General features: G+C 37.0%; 1 long non-coding RNA gene across 1 annotated transcript in view; it reads right to left on the reverse strand.

Moving 5' to 3' along the window:
* The window catches only part of LOC147913287 (uncharacterized), a 75,433-nt gene that overhangs the window by 14,060 nt on the left and 38,904 nt on the right, over positions 1–22,469 (reverse strand). The window lies entirely within an intron of this gene.

The following is a 22,469-nucleotide window of genomic DNA, read 5'->3' on the forward strand; positions in this document are numbered from 1 at the left end:
TTTTGTTTGCTGAATTATTAGATATTAAAATCCACCTTCTGTGAGTTTATTATCATTCCTCAATTCTGATCGTGATGGTGTTTTCAGACATCTCTTGCCACTTGAAATGAATAAGCCAGAGTGAGGTTTGAGGGAGGCCTTGGAGGGAGAGGAGGATTTTTCTCTTCCACCCTGTTATAGAGCCAGCTGTTGTTTATTTGGTCTGCGGTAAATTCTTCCCATATCTATAGTGAGTGCCTTCTACTTGTAAGTTTCTTTCTTTTACAAAAGCCTTAAGGGGTTACTAAAACTCACAGTTCGTCATTATCCAGAAACCCCTACTTCAACCATTAAATATTAGTTATTTTTAACCTTAATAGCAAAGTCTAACACTGGGGGAATTTGGGGTAAATAAAGCTAAGATTATATAGCTCTTAAAAAAAAAAAAAGACAGAAAGCCTGAATATGTGTTAGGTTTGAGAATTTTTCAATCTGGTTTTATTCTCAGGGATAATTTCCAAACATGGAATTAAATGGATCAGCTGAGACACAGAATAAGCTTCTATGGAGATTGGTTATGAAACTCATGTAGAGTCTAATCATTCTTGCTAATACTCATTTTTTTCCACCCACTAAATCATTACCTTCATTAACAGTGATTAAAACTAAGCCTCAGAGCTGGCAGAGTTGGATGAGTTCTCACATCTTTCTAATGACTATAGTCTAAAGCACCCTTTTGGGAAAATGAGCTTCCCTTTGAGCCTGTGGACACAGAGGACAGAGAGAGCTCAAGATGACTCATAGTTCATGTGGATGGAAAATAGAGAAAAGGCTCAAATCCAGTATGAGGTTTTCCAGATTCAGTCTTAAAATATGCAAAACCTAACACACATTTATTTGTGGAGCCTAATTTTGCATCTGAAAATCTATTGATATATTCAGGATTACAAGAAATCACGATATAGTAGATGAAAATGTGGATAATTGCTCACTTCTTTGGACTGAAATAAGATCCCATATGTAGCTCAGAAATTAATCATCACTTTATTGAAGAGATCCCTGACAAGTCTTGAGTGCAGTGACAAAAGTGACTTCTCAACTTTGTGATAAATTATGGGGAAATATCCACCTGTCCTGTAATGTAATAGTATGTGAGATTCTATTCAGAAACTACATTTCTAACGACAGAACACCGTTCTAGGAGAATTTGTCAACTGCTGGCTCAAAGGGACTATTTTGGCAATAATCATAAATTAATCTTTCAACCTTTAAGTTACAAACATCTTTAAAATATGATAGAAGAATGTGCTTCCTAATAAGTATTTCCTTAAACAGTTGAGCTATTCTGAATTACCTCTCTACTTGAGGTCTCAACAGCTGATTTAATGTAGCGGTCACCCAATAGTGACAGGTGAACTTAGAACTGGCAATAACAATTGGAAGAAAGAGGAGTTTGAAAAATAAACACATCAAAGGGGCAGAAGAAACAATATAAAAGAGGCAGAAATGAACTAATTATAAGGAGATTTTAGAAATTTTGTCTAATTGAATATATGCCTATTTTATCTTTAAATGCCTATTAGAAAAAAAATGTGGCAGGATATTTAAAGTAGAACTCTTTATTTTTCTTATCCTTTGTATCTTGCACTTAAAAACCAATTTCTAGAAGTTATAGCTCAGTAAGAATGAACAGCTTCCCTGAGCTTTTCTCATATGACTGCCCCTCATCATAATCCCAGTCTGCTGAATTGATCAGGCTGGGAAAGCAGATGTGAGAGAAAATTCTAGCATGTGTTTTCTCTTTCAAATGAGATGCTAATTTGGAAACATTACTGCTTGACCCAGTTGATGCCATAGCTGTAGGGATTAAACAGAAGTTTGTCAAGGGCTGGAGAATTTACTGCTAAGTCTTCTCATTTGCCAGTTCCATTATACTAGTTTAAAGAACTGAAGAAATCTATATCATTCCAAGATTTGTATTCAAACACATTGCAAATAAAATAGTTTCTTATGTTCACCATAGTTGGAAGGTTTGCTTAGTTTTTAAATTGTAATCTTGCAGCCCAAATAACAAAATATAAAGCAATGTTGCCCAATTTCTGCTTCTTTAAGATGGCATAATACTCCCAGCCCCATCTAGCTCAGACGATGAGTGTGAGGACTTGTAAAACTGAGCAGAACATCCTAGGAAGGGAATTATGGGGGCAACAGTCAGAATAATGAGGAGCTTTGGAACCAAGTACTGAGGGGCAAATTGGAAAGAGGAAGTTAGAGTGTGATCTGGACAGAAAGGAGATCTGCATAAGCGATGACAGCAGAGAAAATTCTGGAGGGGTTTGATTGTATAAGTCAAGAAAATTTTTCCCCAAGCTTTGTTTTTTGTCAGAAAATTGGGGCCTTAAAGAACAGGAAGAAATAATGCAAGTAGAAAAGAGATAAAAGAGTGGAGAGAAGAGAGCAAAAATAAAAGAGGAAATATCGATGATTAATCTTGCTCTTCAATCAAGGTAGAGAAAGAGAAAGGCTTCACAGGAAAGGGGCAAGTGCATAGCTTCTAAGATTTGGAGAGGACAGCCACAGGACCATGTTGAAGTGGTGACTTTTATAACTATGTGGTGGTCAAGAGGTGGGAACAGTTGCAGAGCAGGAGATCGGTGGAGGAAATAAATGGTGTGTGTGGAGGGGAGGGAAAGAATAAATTTCCAGAGAGGAGAGAACTTTTGATGAAGAAAGGAGGAAGGGGTACCATGAGGTCCAGCATGGAAAATGAGGACACACGTGAGGCACAGAGAGCTTATTGATGTTAGGCAATATTCAGGCAATGTAGCTCACTCCAGATGGCAGGGTTTTTATTTTACATATAAGTAGGTATTTAGAAGTCATATTCTTTGATGAGAAAATAGATATATGCTCATGGAACAATTTTTAGGTCAAGGATTAGATTTAAGCGATATATATTTATCATCTAAGAATAAAACACCTAAATCTGCATCCACAGTGCTTTTCTGATAGAATAAGTGCTACTTAGAGGACATTTTTCTTTCCCTCAGGGGTGAAGAAGTTTGGTTTCACTTAATGAATTGATGACTATGAAGCTTATTCTTGGTAATTACTCACAAAGTTGTTGTTTTATGAGATGTTATTTAATTTAAAAGCACGTGGACCAAGACAGACTTATGAAACATGGAAGAAGGAGAAGCTGCATCGTGATGTGATCAGAAAGCAGTTCACAGCTGAGGATACCCTCTTAAGATGAGAAACTTAATTGCAAAATATCTAGGGAACGAACCATACTTTAAAGATAAAATCTAAAATATGCGAGAGATGACTAAGGAAGAGGCAGCCCTGCCTGCAAGATGCCAAAGGAAGCACACATGCATTAAGAATTTTCTAGTTACTGCCAAAAAAATAAGACAGATAACGGCGGTTATCCTAGGGCACAGAATGGGTAATGGAGACTTTCTTTTCATTGTAAATGCTCTGATTGTGTGAAGTGCTTTGGTTTAATAAAATGACCGTGGAAAAGCACTCTGAAGCTATGGAGTAAATCTACCAACTTCAAAGAAAAAAATGTCTATTACCATCTACAGAATCAAATAACGAAGGCCAGAAAACAGATGAAAGTGAATAAGGAGTGAAAAATGAAAAACTTGAGAGAAGTTCCTAAAGATAGTCGAAGGAGAGAATGCCAAGCAGAAGTAAGGTTTAAGCCTGAACCTGGAGAATTCAGTTCATTTGATTGGAAAGGAAGGTGATGCAGACCGCAGTACACGTGGGGGCAATGAGGAGCTGCAGGGAGGTGGGCTTTCATAACTCTTTTGGGATTAAGAGAGAAAGAGGGTGAAAATAGGCACTAATAATGAAATGCCAAGCAAAAGATAAAGAAAAATTGTTTAATGCCAGATATCACAACTAAAGGAGTGTGAATAGCAGGACAAACAGCTGAGAGAGGAAAGAGCTCTTTGAATGTTAACACTGCGGCTTTGGGGACAGTTCTGCTCCTAAGACAATTCAAGAGCATAGATTTTTCAGACAGATACATTTAGGTTCAAATTCTAAACTTTTGCTTATCTGTTGCTTGAAATTGGGCAAGGACCTTCACTTTTCTCCACCTTAGTTTTTTTACAGGTAAAATGGAGATCACTGTGTTTACACTAAAATATTCTTGCTAAATATTGTCTTCTAGATGTTTGCAATGATTCATTTCGTGAACGTATCTGTAATAATCACTTGCTATGTGACTTGTCACTGTCCTACATGCTGAACATGTAGAAATAGGACAAAATCAGTGCTTTTCTAAACTTAAAATCTGGTAGGGGAAGCCCAGTGATAAATCCTTAATATGAAAGTTGCATTAAGTGCTGTTAAAAAAATGAAAGTAATGGAATAAGTGATGGACAGTGCCATTTTAGCTAGCACTGCTAGGAATTTGCTATAAGTAATGTCTGGTAAAATACGTGTGTTTGTACGTATGTGTATGTATTACTAGATATAAAGTAAATGAGGGGATTTCAGTTTTAACATATAACATTATAGAAGATGGTGCTAGGAAATGGTAGCCTGAACCGAGGAGAAGTTTCAGAACAAACTAAAGGGATTAGAAATGTTATATTTTTAGAATAAGAAAGAATAATGTCATCAGACAAATCATGATTATTATTTTAACAGTCCTTCCAGATGAACGGTGGCTGAAAGACATTGATATATTCATAAGGTTATGACATTGTATTGTGACCAAGTGAGGGAAGAAAAAACAGTTATGAGAGTTGTGCAGGGTGGGAACAGAGGGTGGCAAGACCAGCACACTAAAGGGATGTTCCCGTTTATGTGAGCATCTCTGGACTCACTCATAAAGATAAGAACATTAAATTTAAGTGAGACGATGGTAAAGATGAGACTGCCACATTATTACAAGCCACATGGTTGAATCACATGAAATGGATTACAGTAGAATGTAATAAAATGGAGTGAATATGTGAAATATCTGAGTAGAACTTGAACTTTGGGTTTCTGAGTCAGACTTAAGTTTGAATTAAGATTCTACCATCTCAGAGACCTTAGGAAACTCAATTAACCACCCTATTTAGTAGGAAGTACTTTGTCAGATCTACCCAAAGGAGTTCTGACAAAAATATGGACCACTCAACATAGAGTTTTTATGACAGTCTTGGGAATAACGCTATTTTTTTTATTGTCACAGTATGCTGGGGAACAGGATTGAGAATGGTGCGTGGGTAAATGTGTAGGGTTGGTTATAATCATGATTTTGTAAGAAGTAGAAGTATCTTCAAGCATAACAGAAAGCCACACCCATGTGAACTTTTTTGGTTAGGGACCCTATTTGACTATTATTCTCAGGTACTAGCCACAGTGGTGTAAACACATAAGTTTTATTTATTTACTTTTCTACTGGTAAAATATGGACAGTCCAGGACTGATATGGTGTTCTCTGAAGTCCTTAGAGACACAGACTTCCAACTTTGTTCTGCCGTTCTTACTGTCTAACTTCTATACTTAAGCAGCCATCACATTTATTTTCTAGATAGGAAGCTGGAGAAAGGATGGAAGACAAAATGGATCCATGTCAGTTAGTGCTGTCTCAAAGAACTTTCCCAGACACTCCATTCATCTACTTCACTTACACCTCATTGGCCATCCCTAGTAGCAAGGGAGATTAATAATGTGGCCTTTCATGGGACACATGCCACCAGGAATGAAGCCGGTGTTCTGCTACTGAGGAAGAATGGATGAATGGCTAGTGTAGCCACCAGAGGGCTCTTCCACGGAGTTACATTAGACTGTGCTGAAGATGCACAGTGGAAGGACAGGGTAGCAAAAGTTTTCAGCACTTCCATAAAGGATGACAATATCCAAATTTGGGGAACTAACAAGAAAATTAAACAAATTCTTAGTGGGCAAAATTTGGATATTATAGGGCTGGTCATGCATGTTCTGCTGACAATTGCCTTGAATCCTCCCAAGAGAATTTTGACTCCCTAAAATGGGCTCTTTTGTCACCAGTCAATGGGGAAACAAGGAAACCTTAAGACCATTCAGTGATATAGATCAAATATATCACTCTGGTCAATAAAGTCATTTTCAGTGTGCTATTTTGCCTTATATTAGAAAACAGGGGATGAATGCAATGGATCAGGAAGCTTCAAATTATATCTTCCTTAGCTTGGAGAAAGAAAGGACTTCTGAGGAGATAATACATTCAAAATAGACAGAAGGCAGCACACAAACAACAAGATTCTAAATAAAAAAACAAATCGTATATTATTCAAGGAAGGCTTATAAACATACGATAAAATTGCACTGATAAGGAGATTTAAATGATTTTTAAAGACAGCAGGAATAGCTGGGATGAAGTAAATATCATGGAGAATGTTTTATACAAAGTATCAGTTAAAGGCATTTTAGAGTTTCAGGGAAAGAAAGAGCATTTCTATATAAAAAAGTGTGGAATGATAAAACAGAGGACACAGGTCACATACTCATACTCTCTTAGTATGAATTATTTTGGAAATAATTAGTAATGATTCTGATGGAAAATGACCATACTACAATTATAAAGAAAATTGTCAACTAAACAGAAAAAAGGATCACAATTTTGGAGATAAGCAAGATTCTGAAATGCATGCCTTCAGATTAGTATGTTAAAGAAGGAAAGGCATTTATACCTTTATGTTACAATTAAGTACTAGCTTGGTGTTGCATATACACTGGTGAACAGATGCACATGGAAAACAGGAAGGAGAAATATAATATCTCTGTACTTAAATTGCTACACAGTGAAATAATTTTGGTGGGAAATCACAGATACATAAGCAAGTTGAAGAACTGTTGCCAGCACTCAGGGCCTCACTAAGAAGGGTAACAACAATTTGAAAATTAAGTAAATTAAATTGTTCCTAAATGTTAAGATGAAATTAACATAGAAAATTAAAGAACATGCAAATTACTTAAGGAGATCCAGGCCAATAGGACCTGAAGGCAACATGAAAAAGAATATAAAAATATCTAAGTAAGAAAAGAACTTTATAACAAGTGTTTATCGGGAGGGGTCTTTGTTAACCATGGAGGCATAAAAAAAAAGAGAATTTCATCAAGACGAGTTATTAGTCTCCACCTAAACACTGCCCAGAGCAAGTGTAGTTGTCTGCTCAGGGCTCTGCAGTAGAGACTTTTCATGGGAGATGGGTACATCAGGCTGTCTTGGCATGATGCCACTAGCTTGAATTTTTCAAATCTGATTTTACTTCTTCTCAATCTATGATCAACAAATGACCTGATTTGGCCTTACAATATTGCTTAGATATAAGAAGAGATTTGAATATATTTGTCCATTGTCAATAGAAGCTCTCATCATGAATTAGCATTATTTTACTGTCGATAACTACGAGTTCGGTTAATTTTAATCTACACTGAAACATATTTTTATGACCTCCCATCTGAAATAACCAAAAATGGAGACAATACCCATGAAGTGACAATTTTCACAACACTGTAACTGAGGCAACAAAGGACTATAATCCCTGAGAGGACAAGAAACAAAGTGAGTCCTAAGCTTGCTCTAGTTTACTGCCTTGAGAGAGTCTGCAGTCCACAGTGCTGGGGAGGGATGCCCAGGTGGTGCAAGCTCCCTGAGTTGAGGGCATCGGGGACAGCTCCAGGTCTCTGCACAGGAGCCCAGTGAGGAAGTTGCTGCACAGATATGCAGAGTGTTCCCCTGAGTAGTCAGCTGAGTACCGGTCAGTGCATGTGAGTGAGGAAGCTGCCGGATGCTGAGAAAGAACCATCCCAAAGGATCACAGGTGACACTGGCCAGTACTCAGACAGGGCCAGGAATAGTGATCGCTCCCCCCAGCCAAATTGGAAACCTCAAAATTCTACATTGAAGTGAGCACTCAAGGGGTTTTGCCTCAGTAATAAGATATAATTAGTCCTAGACTCATCATCGCTCAGCACATATTGAAAGCAAGCCCTAAAAGAATGGAACTGTTTGCAAGCAGCGTGACATCATTTCACAATAAAGCTCAAGAGGAGTTAAGGAACACAAAAGCATCTGACACCACAGAAGGTAAAATTCTCATTACCGTCCAGTCTAGAAGGCTATTCCAACAAAAATGACTTTCAAATGAAGGTCAAATGAAGACTTTTTAGACATAGAAAACCTGAAGAATTCATCAGGAGTCGATCTCCACTAATAGACTTGTTAAAGAATATCCTACAAGTACAAGAAAAGTGATACTGGATGGAAATATGGCTCTACACAAAGAAATAAACATCCCTGAAAGGATGACCTTGTGATTAAATACATGAGATGCTTTGGTATTATTTACATATCTTTAAAAGAGAATTAAATGTTTAAAGAAAAAGAGTGACAGTGAAGTACGGGGTTTATAATATATGTAAACATAAATTGTATGAGAATAGGATCACAGGGATCAGAAGAGAAGTAGAATTATACTGCTGTGAAGTTCTTGTTCTATAACTGACGTGACATGATATAACTTGAAGGTAGACTGGGATGTTTTAAAGATGTATTCTATACCCCCAAACACCCACTAAAATAAAACAAGAGTTTATGCCTAATAAGACAACAAAGGAGATAAAATATAAAAAATAAAACTATACAAATGATCTCAAAAATGGCAGAAAAGGAAGAGAAGGGAAACAAAGACAAGAGAGACAAATATAGTCTTAGGTTGGCTTAGTTGCAGGTTCTATACAAACCCCTGTTTATATCTTTTTGTATGATTTTCTGATAATTTTTATGGCATGGTTTCAATCATTTTGTTTGCTCACTGTGGTGTTGGCTAGTACGTTGGCTAGTACATTCATTTGACGAACGTGAAGAAATCTAATTGTTGAGAGAAAACATAGTTGTTGAAGTCAGGACAGATGCTAGCCAGTGTAGACATTTTCTAATCATTTCTAAATTCCCCAATTCTTATTACTCATCTGATGTCTTTATCTCACTAATGATAATGGCCTCCTGCCCAGTAGAGCACACTCTCCTTTCCCTCTGTGATTTCTTTCACTTTACATTTGTCACGTCCCTTTCTCTGCATCAGCCTTTTTTGCAAGAGGTTGTGCTGGTTTTGTATCAACTTTATTACAATAAGCTCCAAATAGGACGTAGGAATCGCTTTTAAAAAATGTCGTCTCTCCTGTAGTCGTAACTAAGGTTATATACATCGGTAAAAGCAAAACAAAACTGAACCCCAATTTATTAGATTGTTTGCGAAGCCAATGATATACCAGAGGCACATGCCCTCTGTAAGGGATCTTCAAGTAAAATTTCACATCAACAAAGGGAAAGGTAGAGGTATTATGGAATGTGTGTGTGTGTGTGTGTGTGTATGTGTGTGTGTGCTTGTGTTTTCCATAAGGCAGTTGTGTGATGCTTCAATAGACCAAATACGGATTGAGCACTAATCTTCTAAAGATTGCTATCTTGATAAACTGGCATTTCTTCCTCTGGTTAGATAGGATGTGAATTTTAACATATCATTTTATAAATAAAAGCATTAGTTAAGTCATACAAATCCTTCAAAATCTAATAAAACATGAGCTAGAACCATTAGTTAACCTAGTCAAAAAAAGAGAGAGGGGAAATATATACACATATAAAATTAGAAGTAATATAGGCTAACAAACACAAATATGAAAAAAGTAACAGTGTGTGATTTTTTTCAATTTGTGCTTAATGTATTTGAAAAGCTGGATGAAATTGATGATTTTTCAAGACGTAAATTAATATTTTATGTTTCTGAGGAGCTATTAAAGTCTAAAGTAATATTACTGTAGAACAAATTGAGACAGTTTAAAAAAAATCTACATTCCCTCCCACACAAAAAAAATCAAAGAATTAGTTCCAGACAGTTTCTCAGGTGATTTTAGTAGACTTTTAAAGAAGAGACAATTCCAATACCCTTTAATCTCTTTCAGAACATAGATTAGAGAAAGGAAGCAATAATTCTATTGTATGTGGCGCCATAATTTTGACACAAAATCAGAGACCACATATATACCAAATTTCTAGACCAGTATTACATATGATTAATAATGCAAATAGTTTAAATGAGATTATAAAATATGCAGTAGAATAAAATCAATATAATATTTGAAATCTCTTAAAATAATTTACAGTAAGATATAAAAGGATAAAAATATCTCCCCAGGAGCCAAAATGCATTTGATAAAATCCATCATCTGATAAAACTCCTTAAAATGAATATTTGGTTGTGGTTATCACATAATAGTATGTATGTGTATGTGTGTGTGTGTGTGTGTGTGTTCCACCCTAAAGCTAATATGTCTAATAGGTAAACATTTAGAAACATATCCAGTGAAAGTCGTGAGTGAGACGAGGATGTGCACAATTACCTTATTCACCAATCTTCCTGAGATACTACCAATGTGATTAGAATAATGAAAAAATGATCTTTACAAATAGTAATTTTGTAAAGACTCTTAAGAGACTTTTTATAATTAACTCTTTTGCGCAGTTATTCAGCGTGTACTGTATTACCTAAAAAAATTGTGAAAATTTCAACTTTGCAAATGTCTTGTAAAAAATTTCTCTCTTGAGTGCATTTTTGTTTTTAATCTATGTTATATAAACACTAGACTCAATAATTGAGAGAAAATTAGTTTGAATCCTAATTTCTATATAAATGGTCGATACTCACATTTTAATGATGAAAAAGCAGAGGATGCAATGTAAAGGTTAAAATGTGTTACTTAGAATTAAATTGTTTTGTGTAAACATAAAATCTGTTATTCTCACTCTAATCTATTTTCTTGTCTGTCTACAAAGATACAACATGAGATCATGTTTGTGTAATATATAATCAGCTAAACTTCAAGTATAAAAACAAAGCCACTGTGTAGCTTTATTTTGAAGTTGTAGATCCTCTAATGGCATTATTCCATTTTAGGAAAATAGTTTTAGATCCTTTTGGAGTTAATCATCCAACAAGCTGTTACATATGCATGTCATGCGATTGCCTAAATGCTGCCATATTCGTATTAGAAGAAACTTAAATTATCACCCACTAAGTTGGTACAACACATTGTCCCTACAGCAGATCTTATACACATGTTCAGTTATAAAATGTAAAACTCTATGGAATTAGCCAAAAAGTGATGACAGTTACGCTTGCTCTCATAGAAGTCATCTAGAGGGGAAAAAAACCTTCAAAAGATGAAATTTTCAGTGCTCAAGACATTGCTGTAAATACTTTACAATGAGCATGTTCTCTACCACTTTATAACTTTAGAAACTGACACTTGATCAGTCAATAAAAATTCATGCTTTCCAGAGGATTCCCATCCCCCAAAATCACCTATAAAAAGTTAAGAATTCTGACATATATTTTCTGATAAAACCGCTTTGTAAAGAAATTATGAAACCAAAGCAAATTTTAAAAAGCCAGAAAACAAAAACAAAAAAACATTCTAGTCTTCTGGGCCTGGGACAACAGGGCTCTTCAATTATTACCTTTGCTCTCTCAGACTTCCCAGCCTTCTGATCATTAGGCAGTCACCTGACTAGTTCTGACTCATGGGCTGAGAGGACAGAAGGACTCTATTTCTCATCCATCCTCAAGGATAAGAGCGCTGACATGACACCCACAGACTCATTCTTTATCTGCCTCAGCAACCCACAAGGAGCCGCCATAGCTGGTCTGAGAGTGGAGCAGTCCCTAGATGAGTTAGGCAGGAAGAATGAGCAACAGATAAACTTCTGTCTCTTTCAGCTCTTGAGACTTCAAGGTTGTTCTTACCTGGTCCATTCTGACCAATACATATGTTTGTCCCATGTTTGCTCCCTATTCACACATGAAATGCCTTCATAGAGTACTTTCGGGTGTCAAATTCAGTAATGAATCTTGCTACACCATGACTCACCAAAGGAAGCAGAGACATTTTACCAATTACATAGTAAAATGGATTTTGAAGGTGCTCCAATGATGCATTGGGCAGCTTCTCCTAGAACACCTCCACCACCTATTTCTGTTCAGTAGAGCCTGCCCCACCGGAACTTTCTCTTTTGTCTCCTTCTAAATGAACCTGTTTTTCTCCATTATTTAAGAGGATGGCTGTAAGATCTAATCAACTGGTTGAAACCTCATGTTGTTGACTTGCTGAACTATCTTAAAGCCTTGTGCCTAGAGAGATATATCAAACACATTTACCCTGAGGGGTTCATATTGGGGGAAAACATTCCCAAATTCTGAAATAGCTTATCTGTCTTAAAATAAGACGTTTGTTGTGTGAATAAATACTCAAGTCTTCTACAAAAGTAACTTATTTGATCTCTGTGGGAAACACACAGGACACACTGAACTAGAGGTGAACAGTGGCATGGAGAGTAACAAATTATAATGCTCTCTCATAGGCACCTCTTCTCAGAGTAGCACTATCTAGGAGGGAAATGATTCTTCAACTGATTCCATTGAGTATTTCCACTCAGAACGTTTCGCTCCTCTGCTACAAAAATTTGCCTCAAAATGGGCATATGATCCAACTCGGGTTTATCAGCTTCTTTCCCTGGAACTGGGACCCTCGTTTAGACTTGAAGCTTGTAAACCTGGACCTTCCAGATGGCGTGCTTCCTGATAAACTGCCTGCGGTTGACAGAATGAAGCAGAGACATGCAGGAAGAGAAGAGAAGAAGAGCCTGATCCTCTGAGAGGCCCCAGCTTCTGTAGACACGAAGCTGCTCTGGTGGCTGTCTTTCTGAAGATGGCTTTTATAGATCTTCAGTTCTATGAGTTTTCTTGCTGGTTTTTGATGGCGTCCTCTCTGTCAGCTTTTTTCTTGGTAGTATTTTTATTTCAAATTGGCTTCTGGTACCTAAAGTTAGGTTTTCTGGATAATGTGGGCCATAGACAACGCTATTTGAAAATGGAACAAGGACAACCTAAAGTAAGGTTTCTGGAATGAGTTATACCGGTATACCAAGCACTTTTTAAAAGATTACTTTGAACTGATGACATAAGACTGGGAGAGTGGTCCAAACTGGGTTCTGTGCTCTGAACAACAGAGTCACTAAGGAAGCATGCTGAGTTGTCTGAGTCAGCAAGCGCAGCTCAAGGGTGTTCCACATTCTCTCTCGTCTGCCCGCCTGAACTACACTTTTGACACAGCTTCCATTGTTTGAGGGAAATGTGGCCTCAGAATTGGCTGACTCCTCCCTCAAATGTGGGGGATCAGGGGAGTCTGGATTCCGTGCTTTCAATTTTTCCTTCTTACTGCTTTCTCTAGTTTGAAACACGCTATCACCCTTGAATATCGCTTTCCATTGGCCTCGAAATAAAAAAGACAGCTGATCCTGCTCAACTTCTGTGTTCAGGATACATCAGAGTTTAGGGACTCCCCGTTGTCTGGGAAAGGCTTTGAATAGTAACAAAAATGGAATCAGGGAACTGAGAACCCTCACCAGACTGCAGCAGTGAGCTGTGACACACGTGAGATGTTCCAGCTGCTCACAGATAAACAGCTGACTCACAGATTGGGAAAGTGGGCTGGGAAAAGAGAGTATACATGCTGGCCTTGATAAGAAGTGTTTCTGGATCTTAACAGAGAGATCACCATGAGATAATTGGGTAATCTGCTTGATGCCAAAACACCAGTTTTATGAATTGTATATTGTATGACATATATTCATGACTCTCATCTGCACACAAATACATACATCTTAAACGTACAGTTCAAGACTATATGTATGTATATTTATGTATGTATAAATACATAAAGAAAGAGAGAGAGAAAGAGAACTACACATAAAAGTGAAAGCTATAGATATATATCCAAATTTGACTTTGATGCTTTTTCTTCCTGTGAGATTTTGATTACCATGTTTACTTTTGTGTTTTCACATGACACAGTAGCTTTAAACATAATTAGTATGTTTCATTTATTTTATAACAACACTATACTTTTAATGCTAAATCCAATGTTAAACACAAAAAATGATTCTAAAAACAAACATAAGGAGGACTATAGCACGTACAGTGGTTAATGTGATAGTCATGCCTTACGCCCCATTGCTCAGAATATCATAGTGTGAAACACTGTGTTATAGTCTAGGAACCTCATGGTGACATAGATATAGAAAAACAAGATCAATGACTAGATATGGGTATTGTTGAGAGGCGAACGAGGTTAGAAGTATCTCTTAGTCTCTTAATTGAATGAAACTAGAAGGAGAGCAGGATGGAGAAAAGTCTGGAATATTCTCTAGGCTAGTTTAGGCCTCCATGGTTTACTCTTTCACAATTCTCTGTATTCCTTTATAATTTATAACAATTGTTATTAATGTTTTGCACAGTTATCTGTTTAATATTTGCCCTTTTCCTATATTAAAAGATTAATGAAGGAACAGACCTCATGTTTTTCCCCACTGCGTTTGTTTATTTTACCTACGCATGTTGGACACAGAGTAGGTACTTGATACACATCTGTCTTAGGAATCTAACAGAATATAGGCAGATACTGCAAGCCTGAAGAGCAAGCTAGAAAGGAAATTGAGCCCTGACAGCAAACAGGTGCAAGTTCCTCAGATGTAAGAGTCTTCCTAATAGCTTTATAGCACAGAAAGCCATAGAACTAAGATCAATACACGAACGTCAGAGAACTATTTAAATTCGTTATGAAGGAGAACTTTCTAAATATCTGAGTTTATCTCCATATGAAATAAAAATCTTGGACCTCATCGTAGAATATGACTAAGGAGAGGCTGTGTCATGGGAAACTGGAGACATGTAGGCTGAATCAAGGCAAGTCAGCGCAAATAAGTTAACACTACTTAATTATAGTTTATAAAATCACTACAGACATGGAAGCCTGAGAAAATTATTGAGGAGAAACAGAAATAGAGAAAAACAGAGAATCAAAAATGGTGACTTTGAAGGTCAGGGTAGCATCTGAGGGGATCAGATTTTCATTTAATTCCCAGAGAATGGTGTGAGGCAGGGAATAGTGCCTGGGGACTGATGCGATCTACACTTGGGAACATCTGAGAATGGGTCTATTCTTTGCTCTGTCATCTACTTGTTACTTGGCTTTAAGAAAGTGATTTTAGCTTGCTGGGTCCATATTTCCTTACCTTTAAAATTAAGGAGTAAATTGAGGTGATCCATCTCTTTGTGATTTAACTTCTTAACACCACAGATATCATTTAAACCTGTGAAACCAGAACTGTACTAGTAATAGAGAGAGAACTATGAGGGTAGAGTTGTGGAGGGAAGAGGAAGCTCATGCGGAGAGAGAAATGCTTCCTGCAATCCTAGACATCATAGTTGTCCCAGGAAAACTGGTCACTTGATTGCTGATTTAATGTACAAAATGTGCACTGTGGTAGCACCTCCTCAAAGTTCACTGAGACTTATTATTTAATTTAAGGTTTTTAACTAAAACTAATAAACCAAAGTATGGATTTTCAGAGTAAGTGTTTCCTGAGATTGGAACCTGTAGCTTAGATGCATTCACTGTTGATCAGGAAATGTAAAGAAGTAGGAAGCAATCAAGAACTCAGGGAAATATATACCACGATGGCATTCAGAGTTCTTCTGAAAATTTCCATATTCCTAATTAATAGATTCATCTCCATTTGCCAATGTATTTATCTTTTAAATTGTGGTAAGAACGCTTAACATGATCTACTTTCTTACCAATTTTTTTTTTTTTTGGGAGGAAGATCGGCCCTGAGCTAACATCTGCCAATCCTTCTCTTCTTTTGCTGAGGAAGACTGGCCCTGGGCTAACATCCATGCCCATCTTCCTCCACTTTACATGGGATGACGCCACAGCATGGCCCAACAAGCGGTGCATGGGTGTGAGCCCGGGATTCGAACCTGCGAACCCCGGGCCGCCACAGCGGAGCTCACGCACTTAACCCCTTGTGCCACGGGGCCGGCCCCATCTTAACAAATTTTTTAGTGCACAATACAATATTGCTAACTTTAGGAACAACGTTGTACAACAGATCGCTAGAACTTATTTGTCTTGTATAACTGAAACTTTATACCCATTGAACAGCAACTCCCTCTTTTTCTCTTCTCCCAACCCCTGGCAATCACCATTCTAGTCTCTGCTTCTATGAGTTTGACAATTTTAGATACTTCGTGTAAGTGGAATCAGGTAGTATTTGTTTTTCTATGACTGGCATATTTCACTTAGCATAATGTCCTCTAGGTTCATCGATGTTGTTGCATGTGGCAAGATTGCCTTCTTTTATAAGACTGAATAATATTCATATCTGTCTATCTATCTATCTATATATCATTTATTTATCTAAATATCTCTATATATCTATATCACATTTTCCTTATCCACTCTTCTGTTGATGGACATTTAGATTTTTTTCATATCTTGGCTTTTGTGGATAATCTTTTAACGAACATGGGAGCCCAGATACCTCTTCAAGATCCTGGTTTCAATTATTCTGGGTATATACCCAGAAGTGGGATTACTATAAAACTGGATATTCATATTCAGAGTAATAAAAGTGGACCCTTATCTTACATCATACCCAAAAATCAACTTAAAATGGATTAAACACCTAACTGTAAGACCTGAACTGTAAAACTCTTAGAAGAAAACATAGGGGAAAAGTTTCATGACATTGGTCTAGGCAATCATTTCTTGGATAGGACACCAAAAGCACAAGCAACAAAAGCAAAGATAGACAAGTGGAGTATATCAAACTAAAAAAGCTTCTGCCCAGCAAGGAAAACAATCAACAGACTGAAAAGAGAATCTTCATAACAGGATAAAATCTTTGTAAAACATTTATCTGATAAGGGGTTAATTTCTAAAATATAGAAGGAACTCTTACAACTCAAGAGTGAAAAATCAAATAACTCAATTAAAACTTGAGCAAAGGATCTGAATAGATATTTCTTCAAATAAGACATACAGATGGCCAACAAGAATATGAAGAGATGCTCAACTTCGCTAATCATCAATCACTACTCAGCAAGTCACTAATCATCAGAGAAATGCAAATCAAAACCACAATGAGATATTACCTCTTACATGTTAGGATGGCTATTATCAAAAAGACAAGAAATAACAGGTGTTGGTGAGGATGTGGAGAAAATGGGACCCTTGTGTGCTGTTGGTGGGAATGTAAATTGGTATAGCATTATGGGAAAGAGTATGAAGATTCCTCAAAAAATTAAAAACAGAACTACCTTATGATTGTCAATGCATTTTAGATCATGCAGAAAGACTGATTTCCTTCCCATATATCAGGTAGTGCATGTGTATGTGTGTGGGTGTGTGTGATTTAATTTACCAATATAGAACATATCATTGACATGTGAACATCATGTGGAAGTCAATCTGTCTTTCTGTGTCTTTGTCTCTCTCTCATACACATATATATATGCCTACGGCTTTCCCTCATAGAAGATGTAAGGAGAAAAAATGAGCGATAAACTAAGAATTAAGTGGCCTGGTTTCTCACAACATCGTTATTAGTTGTTTCAAGAATGTATGCCTGGACCACCCACACTGAACTGCCTTTATTAACTTTCCCTTTGGTATTACGTGATTGGTTTATATTAAGAAATTTAATAAATATAACCCTGTGAAACTCATTGTTCTGTTTATTATTATAAGGATGTCCCTGAGGATAATATTCATATTACATAAAGCTTATTCTATGAATACCCAGGGGATATACTTCTCTATTATAATTATAAAGAATAGTTGTGTTTATTTTGAACTTTTTTTTTCATAAGGACAACAGAATTGATTCCATTTCCTCTTTAGGTTCCCTTGTATCCAAACTCTAACAACAATTTAGGCTTCACGACATAACGATTGCATATAGCTTTAGTTATAATGTTTGCCACACAAATAAATTCAGCCTAAGAAGAAATTATTATAGGGAATCTAGGTACCTTAAGAAAGTTAAAGGCAGAATTTTTTGTTGGAATTTGTCATTGGGAGCCATCAGGAACCAAGCCAATCATTCTTGCCATTTATCTCTAAGACCAAAAGGTTTCTCATTTCTGTGCATGTATTTGAGTATATTATCTATATTTTCTTGCTTGTTCCCATTTTTAAGTAAGATAGAACTTGATAAATCAACTACATGACTTAGGTTAGGTCACCTCTTAACTTCAGTTTCATAATTCCCTAAATAATAATTTTTCATAAGTAGTTAAGAAAATTTAACCATGTAGGTCTTTAAAAAAACTGTTACTGAAAAGTCCAATGCATAAAAGAAATAGGTAACCCAAAGTTCCCCCCCCCCAATGATAGCCATAGCCCCGTAGTAAACATGATCTTATAATTCCGCTCCTGAAACTAAGTGGAATCTGAATCTCAGTTCTCAGGAAGGAAAATCTAGACTGTGTTTGGTTCATTTCTCTTTGGTCTCAGATCACCATACACTTGGTGAGAACTGTAGGATCATATTCTGGAAAGGAAGCATGGGAAAGGAGACGCTGTGAAATAGGGAGGGAATTCCTAGCCTCTAAAATATCTATTAAATACATTTTGGCATTCCATACTCTTATGTTTTGTTTCCCTCAACCACATTAACTATTTTACGTTTCATTATATCTCAAGGTATTTCTGTGATCCACCTCGAATCCTCCTCTTTGCACAAATAGAGACATAATAAGTCAATTGCATGACTTAGGTTCAGCTGCCTCTTTATACATCAATTCCATGACACACAAAAGGAAGTTGTTTATATAAAACACTTCAAAAGTATCCATATAGCCCATTTATAAAAATCCAATATATAAAGAAAATGAAAGCTTTTATAAGACAGGTGTGTGGATGTCTAGAGACCCGTTTGATGCCTCCACATTTTCCTTGGTAGCCCATGCATTACTCCTTGGCAAGATAATCAACAATGTTAATCCTAGACATATAACTCTAGTTTCCAGGTTTGAAGGAGACACTGATAAAGATTAAAAAGAAAAGGAAAAGAGGAATGCTACTGGCAGCATAGCTATACTTTAAGGCGTAGATTTGACTGTTGCTATTTGTTTATTCGAAAGTTAAGTATGACCTCATTCATTTTCAAGAAGCTGATTATCTGACATTATCTACATGACATGCTTTGGATGAAACTAGAATCCTTCACCTTATTTTAGAAACCCAACATCATCTCCATTAAATGCTACTGAGTCTAAAATTTCTCTTTTTAAAGATTTTTTCTTCAAGGCAAAGATATTGGGGTTTCGTGAGGCCACACGATCTAATGACAATATCAGTCACGTGGAAGCCAGTCATCTGAACTCTCCTTCCACCTATACCACGAACATTCTTTTAGGTGTTAGACACCCACTGAACCTCCAAGAAGAAGTAAGGATAGCTTTAAACTATGTATCAAGCTCTGCAATCTGTTCCAACGCTCTTGACTAATCGTCACAATGTGTGCATGAATGATTTATACCAGAATTAATGGTTTATGCTCTAAACTCACGGTCACAGTTTCAAAACACAGCAAGTAGAACTCTCAGAATGGAAAAGGGAAATTTAAATATAGAATTCTGAACATTTTTAGGTTTGACAGGAATTTGAAAGAGTTTAAAATATGCTAATTTTTATTTTCGTCTGATTTACAACATCTTGAGATTGGTGGGAAAGTATGGGGTTCAGGGTTTTCATTTTAATTGCCATTGTGGAGAATAAAGGGAGAGTTGACGATGGAAGCACAGTAGGATTACCTGGTAACTTTTCAGTGCTCAGTGGAGCTTGACAAATTTAAGGGTTTAGTGGTAGAGTATGCAAGAAATCATATCTGTTGAAAAGCTCTAGTGTAGGTGGAGAGAAGGCAGGAAGTTAGATTCAACTGAGGCAGGAATTTCTCTGTGACATTCCTGGTATGAGAGGATGATAAGAAGGAAAGTTAAGGATGCTGACAGGAGAGGATGTCAACAGAGGCATCATAGAGCATGACAGCTGAGTGTGGAGGCAAATGAAGGCAGGAGACTGCAAATAGATACGAACAAAGGATGGTGTCTATGGGTTTAAGGTATGAAGAAAAAAACTGGATAGTGTTAGAGTCATAAAGAAAGAGGAATAAATGGTTTTGACCACAAAGGCAGTTCTAAATATATATTTCCCAAATGGAATAAGTGTAAGTGTATGGTGAAAGAGTCAAGATCAGTGTCATGAAAGTAGATAGCAGAAACCTTTGGTCTTTTGGGCTCCTTGACCCAATTGCAATCTGTGTATGGAGACTTCCCCACAGCAACAAGCAATTCTCTGACAGCAGCAAGGTGTCCAAGAATCCTACTCAATTCAACTCAATTCTGATACTATCCACGTGGAGCTAGCATCAGATTTCACAGGTAAAGGGCTCAGTCCCACAAGACCACCCTCCACTTCAGACCCCAGTTGGAAGCCCAGGTGGTCAACTGTGCTTGTGAGCTACTTGCTATAAATCAGAGGTTCCCATGACCCCCTCATTGGGGTAGATTAATTTGCTAGAAATGCTCACAGAACTCAGGAAACCCATTTGCTCACTAGATTGCAGTTTTATTATGAAGGATATTAAATGATATGAACCAACAGCCAGATGAAGAGATACATAGGGCAAGGTTCTGAGCAAAGGAGCCTCTGTCCCCGTGGAGTTTGGGGTTCTGCTCTGGTTCTGCAACCTGGAAGCTCTCTGAACTCCCTCCTTTTGGATTTTTATGGAGGCTTCATTACATAGGCATGATTGATAAACTCATTGGCCATTGGTGATTGATTCAACCTCCAGCCCCTCTCCATCCCCAGGATATCAGGGAGTGGGACTGAAATTTCCACCCCTCTATTCATGGTTGGTACCTCTGGCAATCAGCCTCCATCCTTAGGTGCTTTCCAAAAGTCACCCCATTAACATAAACCCAGTTGTGGTGCAAAGGGGCTTGTTATGAATATCAAGACACCCATTTCACCTCTATGGTTCTGAAGTGTTTTCAGGAACTGAAGACAAAGAGACCAAATATTACGACACAAGATGCTCCCATTACTCTTATTGGTCAGAAAATTCCAAGGGTTTTGGGAGCTGTGAGCCAGGAACTGTGGATGAAGACCAAATATATATGAGAAATCTATTTTGGTCATCTGAATGACCAAATATATATATGTTTCTTATAAATCATAGCATCACACTTCCCTTATGTTTAAGTAACTTGAGAAAAAATAGACTTTAAATGATGTCTTCAAAGCTAAGATGGATTTAATTCCAGAAATATCAAATCAAACCTGAACTCTTTTTCCTATTACCCACTACTTAGATTTTTTTTTTACTGTATATAAGCTACAAAAAATGTCCAAATAGCTTTTATACTCAATGAGAGATCTTTTACTGTTTTTAAAAGTATATTCTCAGTAGAATTAGTAAAAAAAAAAAAACTTAAACAAAATGAAACAGTGTTGGTTTTGAAACATTATCAGTTTTGGCGATGATATGGTATAATCTCCCTCACCTGCCTCAGCCACTGAGGCTAAATTGATTTGTTACTAAGGACATTGGGAAACAGACCCCATCTTTTGAAGGATTTTACTAACAAACTGAATATTTGCACCATAATTTAGTTTTTATATTTTTACCAAATGAATCAAATGTCCGCTTGAATGTCTTATTAACATAGTATCATTTTTTGAGTTTATACAATTTGTTTAATTTAATTTATTTTAATTTAATTTTTGTAGTAAGAATGTAACCATGGGCCTACTAGGACCAGTTCATCTAACCCCATCTTATCAGCAGAGTAATTAAGAGTTGTCTTTAAGGAACTGAGAGTCCCCCCTTGTCCACTTTAGGATGGTTGAGACTACTAAAACATCAACTGGGCCTGTGCAAATGCTCAATAAGTGACTTTTTTGACATCAATGGGCTGAAAACCCCCACCCTCAGATCACACTAACACCACCATTTTCTGAATACACATCCTGTGAAGAGTCATGAAGCTTGAACATGCTTGCACAGATCATCAATTGCCTCACTTATCCTTACCACAAATCATGTATCTCCACACTTCAGACCATCCTGCCCTTCATCCCATAAATTTTGCCCCAGTCACTGGACAGCATATGTCTCCTGTCTCCTTGCAGATTGATCTAGCAATAAAGCTATTTTCTTTTCCCAAAAGCTGATACCATAGTAATTGGTTTTTTAATGTGCATTGGGTAGGAGAACCCCATCTTTGTGCAGTAACAATTTTGGTGACCATGAAAGTACAAGGTCCTATGACCATCTGCCCAAGGCTCTGTAGCCCCTGGTGGAATGTGGTGTCTCTTTGTTGACCCTAAGTGGCCACCTAGATAGTTTTATCTGGAGGCTCGGCTGATTGGATTTCCATTTCCCACTGCAGTGCTCCAGGTTCCTTGGTGCTTTTTTTCTTTTGGGAGAAGAAACAGCTTCTGGATCAAGACATCTCTGCGCTCTGAGTAAGGAACTTTAAGAGAGTGACTGTCCTGTATCTCATCTCTCTGGTTTGATTCCCTGGAAA

This window comes from Ceratotherium simum, chromosome 28 (genome assembly GCF_057802395.1).
Source record: "Ceratotherium simum simum isolate JZ-2026a chromosome 28, ASM5780239v1, whole genome shotgun sequence".
Classification (NCBI taxonomy): Eukaryota; Metazoa; Chordata; class Mammalia; order Perissodactyla; family Rhinocerotidae; genus Ceratotherium; species Ceratotherium simum.